Consider the following 9,471-nt stretch of genomic DNA (forward strand, 5'->3'; position numbering starts at 1 on the left):
CAGCTGAAATGTAGACACTTCCTATATCAATGGAGGGGAGTTTTCTGCCAGTGTAAGTAATCCACCTCTCTGAGAGGTGGTAACTAGGTCAACAGAAGAATTCTTTTGCTGACCTAGTTGCATCTATAGTGAGAGTTAGGTAAACCCAACTACGCAGCAGAGGGTATGAAATGTTTCACTGCTCTGAGTGATGTAGCTGGATCAACCTAAATTTTAGATGTAGACCGGCCTGAGGAGGAGTGCAGGACTGAAGAGGTTCAAATTTTCTGTGCATACACTGACAACTGTTTTCAGGTGTTACTGAATCAAACAAATTAAATATCAGTCATTTCATACCCATTTTTTATTTATTTAGTGCAATTGGTTTGTGCATGCCACGTGAGCCATATTTATAGCTGCTTAACTCCAAGGTTTGCTTCCTATTTGGGATTTATACCTCCAGTATTTTTCCCCATCCGTCTTGGAAATATTATACTCTTGCCTCAGGCTAATCCATCTCTCTGGAAAACAAAGCTTGAGTTTAACAACTTTGCCTCCTGGGGGCCTAATGATAGATGTCAAAAAAAACCCAACCCTTAACAATTAGGGTTTTGTTCAGTTAAACACCAAGGCTTACTGCAATGTTTGTGTTATTCAACTTTCCTGTTCAACTTTTATAAAGAAGTCATAGTACTGTATGTAAGGAGCTTCAAAATAAAATTCCTATGTCACACCACCTCATATTACAAGGTAAAATGATTAAGGAACCTTTGCATGCCAAAAATTATCAGTGCATTTGAGTTTCCTGTAGATAAGATGCACAAACAAGTTCTCCAGTGGAATTTATGAACTTTTAAAAGCAACTTTATGGGTTTCAAAGAGCTGTTGTTTTGATCAATGCCCTATTGGTGCATTATCTTGTAGCAAATTATTAATCTATTTACTACTTGACATATTCATCAATGAATGTGTACATGATTTTTTATTTTAAATGTATCGTTCATGTATAGCAGGGGTAGGCAACCTATGGCACGGGTGCCGAAGGTGGCACGCAAGCAGATTTTCAGTGGCACTCACACTGCCTGGGTCCTGGCCACTGGTCCGAGGGGCTCTGCATTTTAATTTAGTTTTAAATGAATCTTCTTAAATATTTTAAAGACCTTATTTACTTTACATACAACAATAGTTTAGTTATATATTATAGACTTATAGAAAGAGACCTTCTAAAAATGTTAAAATGTACTACTGGCACGCGAAACATTAAATCAGAGTGAATAAATGAAGACTTGGCACACCACTTCTGAAAGGTTGCCAACCCCTGGTTAAACCAACTGTTAATCAATTTACAATGAACCAAAGTAATCTGGGTTCACACTGAAATGAGTGTCTATACTGCTTTAATTGAATCTATTTTTTAAAAAAAAATTAAAAAACACAAGTTAAATGAGTGCTCAACTTTCTTTCAACAGGCAGTGTAACCTGAATAGAGCACTAGACTGGGACTCTGAAAACCTGAGTTCCGTTCATAGTTCTGTGACTGGGTACCATTGGGCATGTCATTTCCCTCTCTGTGTCTCAGTTTTCCCTCATCTGTGAAGTACAGATAATACTTACCTCCTTTGTTTTCAGACCTACTTATAAAAAACACTCTATAAGAACTAGGAATTATGATTTCTTGTGTAGACAAGGCTCAAGTTTCAAAAACATCACAGCACCAAATCCAAGCACACAAGAAGAGTTGCTCCAGAAAAATCTATGAAGGACAGAGCAGACAGGAGAGACCTGAGGCAGGCTATTTACTCTTGGGTCAGTTACTCCCTCCCGCCTCTAGACAGCGCCAGAAAGAACCTTCAGATAACAGAAACTTTGAACATTTGAGTATGTAACAGCATATGTCATCACCTTGCACCCCTTTTGCAGCCCAGTCTGGCAATGTGGGCATACCCTGTCTTAATTTCCCTCAGTTGGAGCAGTAATAGGGTTTACTTGAACAGTCCAGGGTAAGGAGAAGCCAACACACTAATAAAAAAGCCTGTCCTGTTTTAATAAGATTTCAGGAGAGGAGCAATGACAATAAATACTTCATAAGAGCCTCACCTCAGGACCCTGGTTCAGAGCTCCCAAACTTAAAATCCACAAAACAAAGTCCCTGAGTCTGAGGGACTCTCCTGGACTCTCCAGCAAATCGCCTGGAGACACAGAGAAATCACCACTCATTGCACCTTGTATGGCTTCTACTCCCCTCTCACTTGCTCAGCTTCCTGTTCAGCCTCTGGTGGCACTCGGGGAATATCAACCACCCTAGGCTCTACAAACCTAGGTTCTAGATCCCAGGTCCTTACACATACAAAGTGCTCTTCCAGTTTAAATAGCTCAGCTCTAAGGCACGGCACAGCATCCTTGATTACACCCTAGAACAGGGGTCGGCAATCTCTGGCACGCGGCTCACCAGGGTAAGCACCCTGGTGGGCCGGGCCAGTTTGTTTACCGCAGGGCCAGCTCCAGAGCCCAGCGGGGCAAGCACCCGCCTGGGGCGGCCCTTTCCCGGGGGGGCGGCAGGCTGGGCCGGCAGACCTGCCGCAGTCATGCCTGCGGGAGGTCCACCGGAGCCCCGGGAGCAGCGGACCTCCCGCAGGCATGACTGCGGACGGTTCGCTGGTCCCGCGGCTCGGCTCGACCTCCCGCAGGCATGCCTGCGGCAGCTCAACCGGAGCCGCCGGACCAGCGAACCGCCCGCAGCTGCGGGAGGTCCAGCCGAGCCACGCGACCAGCGGACCCTCCGCAGTCATGCCCGCGGGAGGTCCGCTGCTCCCGCGGCTCGGGGGCGCCTCCCGGGCATCACTGCTTGGGGCGGCCAAATTTGTAGAGCCGCCCCTGGTTTACCGTGTCCGCAGGTTCGACAAATCGTGGCTCCCACTGGCTGCGGTTCGCCACTCCAGACCAATGGGGTTTGCGGGAACTGGCACGGGCTGAGGGATGTGCTGGCCGCGGCTTTCTGCCATCCCCATTGGCCTGGAGCGGCGAACCGCGGCCAGTGGGAGCCACAATCGGCCGAACCTGCAGACGCGGCAGGTAAACAAACTGGCCTGGCCCACCAGGGTCCTTACCCTGGCGAGCCACGTGCCAGAGGTTGCCGACCCTGCCCTAGAATGTTCCAGCCATAAACCCAGCCTATCCCTTAAAAGGGGTAGTACATTCCTTCACAAAGTGTTTCTTTTGTTTTCTTTCTTTCCTTGCCCCAGGTTAAGCAGGAGGTAACTGTGGGAGCAGGAAGGCAGGAGAACAAGAAGTGATGTAAGAGGGCACCTTTAACCTGGCTTACCATAAGGAACTGACAAGTCATGGTTACACTGGTAGCAATAAGGTCAACTAGGTAGAGTTTATATTTTTAAAAATGGAACTAACAATAGCCAAGTAGAATGGAAACTGTAGATACTTTGTAACAATACATTTTAAAAATGGAACTACCAAAACATTTGACAGTGATCACCCCCATAATTTTGCTTATACAAAATATTCCTTTCCTTTATCCTTCCGTTTCTTGGCTTTTTAGATTGTAAAATCTTCAGGTCAGTGACTTTGTTTATTTGTTTTGTGAATCATCTATTGTGCCTTCAATGAGGTACAAATAATAAGTAATCAATTATTACAATTTTTCTCCTATATATTTGTGCAGTTGAGAGATCATCCATATCTCCACGCAATTTCTCAACATTCTTGCTCTTTAAAAATAATACAATTTTTATTATAGTACTGGATGGAAGTTTTCAGCAACATTCTAAAATGTGTTATATTGCATGAGTACTGTGTGTGCTGTGGGCTTGTCTATGCTGGGAAAAAGGTGTATTTTTTAATACATTAGCCAACGTATTATAGTCCCAATGAAGACGAGGCAGTTGTAGTGCTAAAAAGTGTTATCTGGTCAAGATAAATTGTAGACTCCCCCATAGCTGGTCAAGGTAAAACCTGACACATGTTAAATCTATGGTTGCCTTGTCTTCATTAGGACTTTAACATGTTAACTCATGTTTAAACATATACCTTTTTGCCTAATGTAGACATATACCTTTTACATACAAACAGGCTAACACTAGGGATGGTCTTCTTCACTCAAGAGTACACAGATTATTTGCAGAGGACTCAAAGCAGAAGTTGGAAGAGTCACCAGAAAAACATATGCATGCATGATATTTTCATCAGTTGTTTTATATTCTACTCCCCATCCTAGTCAGCATACAGTCCATTATTCTCTATTGCTGTAATTTGTTTTTCTTTAGTTCTGTGAAGGTTATTCACAAATGGCAGAGGGACAGTGTAACTTTAAGCTAAAGTTTGGGTTCCATTTTTTAAAAACTGTATTTTTACATAGTTCTGAGAATTCCAATGAAAACCAGTCTGCTGGTTTTTAAATGTAGCCGTTACTCCTGCAGTACTGGACTTCCAGACACAATGGGATTTTCCTATGCAGAGGTTCTTAAACTTATTTTCATAGTGTGGACCACATTTGCATAGAGATTTTCCAGTGAACTGCCTCCATAACCATCCACAAACTGTGACAGTTACTTTTCCACCTAAGTAATATAAAGCAGCAATGTATTCTATTTGTCTTTAAGTATGATTTAGCAGCTGGATAAAAAGACAGCACCATGTGACATGTTTGCTCTCCACAGACCACCAGCAAGTGCTCCATGGACTGCAATTTCAGAGCCACTGACTCTGTTAGCATATGGGAATCAGAAAGTTAAACTGACTAAACAGCCCAGTCTAGTTTCACTGTACCAACTGAGTGAGTTGAAAAAAAACAACATAAATCAAAGTACCTCATTTTGAATGATCCAAGATAGGTATCTATTTTATTTTGACTGTCATTTCAGTGAAACAGAGCTTTCCCGTGCCAAGACACTCTTCTGCAGTGATATTGGTGAGTCCTTCCACAGTTTTCACCTACAGATGGAAGTAGATGCTCATCTTCTCCTTCACAGATCAGACTGTTTTCCTGGCAGACGAGGTAACCATCAATGTTGTCCTTCCCGTGACTGGTCTACGCTGCTCCAGAGGTAGGTCAGCTTAACTACATCACTCAAGACTGTGAAAAATGTTGTGCCCTTTGCAATGTAATTAAGCCAACCTAAGTCCTACTGCAGATGCCGCAAGGTCAGCAGAACAATTCTTCCATCAACCTACCTACCATCTCTTGGAGAAGAGGATTTACTACAGGAATAGAAGAACCCCTGTGTTAATGTACTATTTCTAGTGCAGACATATCCTTGGAGTCTAATTCCTGTATTACTGTTCCAATCCCAAACTCCATGCCATCTACCTGCGAGTTAACAATCACTCCTCTTCAATTCCTGTGCCCCAATTCCAGAGCCTCCACACCTATGGCAGTTCTTCATGCTTCTTGTGACTTTTTCCATAATTCACAGTTCAAGGCTTCTGCAAGAGGGCTCCCCACAATGTTCCACCTCCAGGCCTCCATTGCCTGCAAGTACTACCTTTGCTAAGTGGTTTCTCATGGGAACCTCCCTCTACAAAAATATAACCCTCTTTTTTCTGGGCTCAGCCTGCCCCAACTGGGCTGATTCTCCTGCTTTACCCAGAGGGAGACATGAGACTTCTACTCAGTAGGTTCCCCACCACTGGCCAGTTCTCTCAAACAACTCTCAGCCACAGTACTCTCCTATTAGCTCTCTGCACTATTACCTCAACTGCTGCTCTCTCAGGTCTCATACAGGCAACTCCCTATAGTTCCTCCCTGCTCCCCTTTCTCAACTGCAGCCTGAGTCTTTACAGAAGCCAGGTGCCCTCTATCAGGCCCCATTGCAAAGCAACTAACTAGCCATAGATTGAACTTGTTCCCACTTACAAGGGCCAATCACCCTTTCACACAGTGTATTAGCAAACAAGAGGAAGATTTTGCTTCTTTCTGCAAAATGCTCCATGCTGCACTCTGAATGCACTGACTTAAATAGGAACTTTGCCTGGGTAAGGAGAGCACTCTCAAGCAAATCCTCTTGCCACTGCCCAGCCTGGGTAATCAGGCCACATTGCGAAGAGGTCCCTGGGTACCCTGTTAGAGGGGAACAGACTCCTCCCACCAAAGACAACAGAGCGACAGATGAGCAGCTCTATTGCTAGTGGCCAATATTGCTACCTCAAGGCTGAAGAAACCAGAGGAGAAGCAGGTGAATCTGTGTAGTCATGGATCCACCAGCCCTGTAGCTGCTGCTGCTCCCTGAAATCCCCTTGCATGTGGTAGCATAGGGGAGCACAGCTTGGCACTGTAGTCCCCTGTGTGGTGTTCAAGGCCTTTCATGGCCACAGGGCAGGTGGTCAGCATTTGCCTAGCACTTAATCCTGTAGTGTAAACTCAAGTAGTACCACTGATTCAGTGGGCCCATTCATGGTAGTAAACACTATACCTTGCTATATATAGCAAGTAAGAGCATGTCTAGGCATGGAGTTGTTCCTGCTTAACTGTTCCTAATTAACTCCATGTGTGAACACTCCTATTCCACAATAAGAGTGTCTTTTCCTGTTTAGCTTAACCCAGTGGTTTAAGATGAACAAGAGCAAGGCACTCTTATTCTGGAATAAGAGTTAATTGGGAACAACTCCAGGTGTAGACAAGCTCTTAGTGCTTAGAGGATGAAACCCTTAGGGCCCAATAATATGTGGTGCTGAGTGCACTTAGAGAGGCACTTGGCTCCCTAAACATTCATTAACTGAAAGTAGTCATCACCTCTCAGGATCAGGACCTTTACAGGTAAATCCTGTGGAGGGTATATATCAATGTTATTACCACTGGGAGAGCAAGTAACAAAAGAGTGTGCAAAAGTAAAACAATACTACAAAAACTGTAGTTTTCAGATTTCAACTGTGAATATACTAAATTAAGATTGCCATTCGAAAATACCAATTTGATTGTTACTTTTCTTTATGAATTTAAGCTTTTATTAAACCTTGCTGTATTCACTCCCAAACTATCGTGGTCAACAAACATTTTTGTTTTAGAACACAAACAGCTGCCAACAATCTAACTCAAACATTAAATATGAACAACAGTTGCCATTCCTTACCTGAAAGCAATAAATATAAAATGACAAGTGGAAGTTGGCAGGATTTGGCCCTGCGCCTTGTGAAGATGTGCAGTTGTTCAGCAATGTTGTGTGTATCACTTTCATTTACAATGTGTAGTAATATTCCTGGAGGAAGGTTTTTTCTGTTGATCATTTCTTGCACATCTTCATTTTCGATTTCTTTATTGCCATTACCTTATTTTAAAAGGGCCTGATCCAAAACCCACTGAAATTAATGGGAGGTTTTCTAATACTTCTATGAGTACTGGATCAATCTCTAAAGATGTGGGGTTGGCTGTTCAGCTGATATAAATTGTCATATCTCAATTGACTTCAGTGGAGTTATGATAATTTACACTAGCCGAAGATCTGGCCCTGAGCTGTGTGTTGGTAAGCAACTCCTGTGAGATAATGCAGCAGTTCAAGGAGCTACTTAAGAGACTACATGGCCAATACCTTGTTCCTTTATTTCCTATCTTTGGAGATCCCTGGGTTATATTCCAACTGTCCAGATTTTTTACATTTCAATCATTTCAGTAAATTTAACCTCTGTGTTAAAATAAGGCTTGATTCATTTCCAAATTAAAATTCTCCTATTAAAAGAAGTTAAGTACTCCTATCATTTTTATTCACTTGCAATGATCATATTATTATAAATGACCATTAACCATTCACACTACTATAAGTGCTTGAATTTGATCGTGATTCTCTGCATGTCAATTATATTCTTTAACAATACCTGAAACCTTCAATTTAAACTAATTAGGGTGCTGGGATAAGCAACTGATAATTATTTCTCATTATTATAATGTTCTGATGTCCTAATAGATAATTTCTTTGAAAATGACCTTTTTTATATTATCCCCCCTCAGAAATTTGAAATGTTTTAGATATTTGACCTTAAGACTTTTCAATTTTATTTTTCATAATGTAATGATTTTTTTCCATTTGCAACTCTAAAAGAAACATCTGTATCAAACATATAAAGTCAAATCACTAGTTGACTTTTGTTTTAGAACTTTCGTGACAGATGAAGGAAGGCGGTGGTAGTAAGTTGAAGGCAACTTAACAGGAATTACGGTTACTCCAGTCTTTGCTAGTGGAGTTTTCACTAAAGCCTGCTTTTCATTTGTGGATAAGTGCTAGTTTACAGAAGGTGAACAGGAGGCCAGGAGCCATGGTTTCCACAATAGCCATGGGTATTTTAGTCTGGATGAAAACCTGCATCTCTGCGTGCATTTTTAAATGATCAGAATGAAATGGAATAGGAGACAGAGACTAGTGTTTGAGTAAGGTTAACCTAGCTTTAGTGCTGTAAGTGAGAGTACCTTGACAGCAGCAGAGGTAGAATTAAGTGCTTTTCCCTGCTGCTGGAGCCTTTCACTATGGGGAGGAAAGATTCTGGCAGGCAGGAAGCAGAGGGAAAAGGCTGAGTCTTTCCCAGTGCCTCCCCTCTGCCAGAGCCTTTCCCCATGGCCAGAGTCTTTCCCCGCTGCGGGGAAAGGTTTCAGCAATGAGGAGCTGACAGAGCCTTTCCTCACTGCAGGAGTATTGGAAGGGGTCTAGTATCAGGAAGCTGACAGAGACTTTCCCAGCAGCTTGCCCACCACCAGAGATTTCCCCCACCACCAGAGTCTTTTTCTGTGGTGAGGAAAGGCTCCAGCAGTGGAGAGACAGTGGGACACTACACTGCTAAAAAGAGCAGTGTAGACAGGGACGCACAGATTGGGCCAATAGAGAAGCATGTAGGTTATGTACTCGAGTACAGACCCACCCCTTCAGGCATGTCCTTACTCACCTAAGCTGCACCTCACCGTCTATGCTGCTATTTATATCCATGCTAGGTAGACTATATATGTATGTACACTGCACGCTGCTGAAAGAAGGGTGCAGTGTAGGCGCACCCATAGAGCAGAGATATTTCAATGTGTACATGAGGGGGCTAGCACCAATGGCAGGCAAAATACAGCTGAGAACACTGCACCTTTCCCCTGCAGTAAAGGCATGTTTTTCCTATGGGTTGGAACAGGTCTGTTTGCTCACACAGTCAAAAGGAGGTGTTAAAATTGTGTATTGTTGTAACATTAATTTTACAAATGTGTTGATTGCGTTATATATACACTTGTGAACTGTATAATGTATATCTGTAAAATGATACAACTTTTCTGTGTGAGGGCTGGGAATTTCCTTCCAATGATACTCTGGTTCTGTGTTAGAGCATGATTCTGAACTAAATAGGAGTTTTGGGTACAAAGCAAATGTGGGACTGGGCCCTTCCGAAAGGAATGGGTGGGCTTGTCACAGAAAATTTAGAAAACAAAATGGAGTAAAAAATAGAGTTTTACAACTCTCTCAGGCAGATCAAGGAAGATGGTGCTGAGAGGAAAGCGTTGGGAAAGCCTTAATATAAATT

At 42.8% G+C, this 9,471-nt stretch overlaps 1 protein-coding gene across 1 annotated transcript in view; it reads right to left on the reverse strand.

The window, feature by feature from the left end:
* Positions 1 to 6,239, reverse strand: part of HDAC9 (histone deacetylase 9) — a 659,352-nt gene extending 653,113 nt beyond the window's left edge. Inside the window, exons 1-2 of the mRNA XM_045006744.1 lie at positions 6,134 to 6,239; positions 4,800 to 4,975 (exon numbers count right to left, since the gene is read on the reverse strand). The gene's annotated coding sequence lies outside the window, so the exon portion shown is untranslated. The remainder of the gene's footprint in view (positions 1 to 4,799; positions 4,976 to 6,133) is intronic.
* Between the last annotated feature and the right edge of the window lie 3,232 nt (positions 6,240 to 9,471).

The sequence above is a fragment of the Mauremys mutica genome, chromosome 2 (genome assembly GCF_020497125.1).
Source record: "Mauremys mutica isolate MM-2020 ecotype Southern chromosome 2, ASM2049712v1, whole genome shotgun sequence".
NCBI lineage: Eukaryota > Metazoa > Chordata > Testudines > Geoemydidae > Mauremys > Mauremys mutica.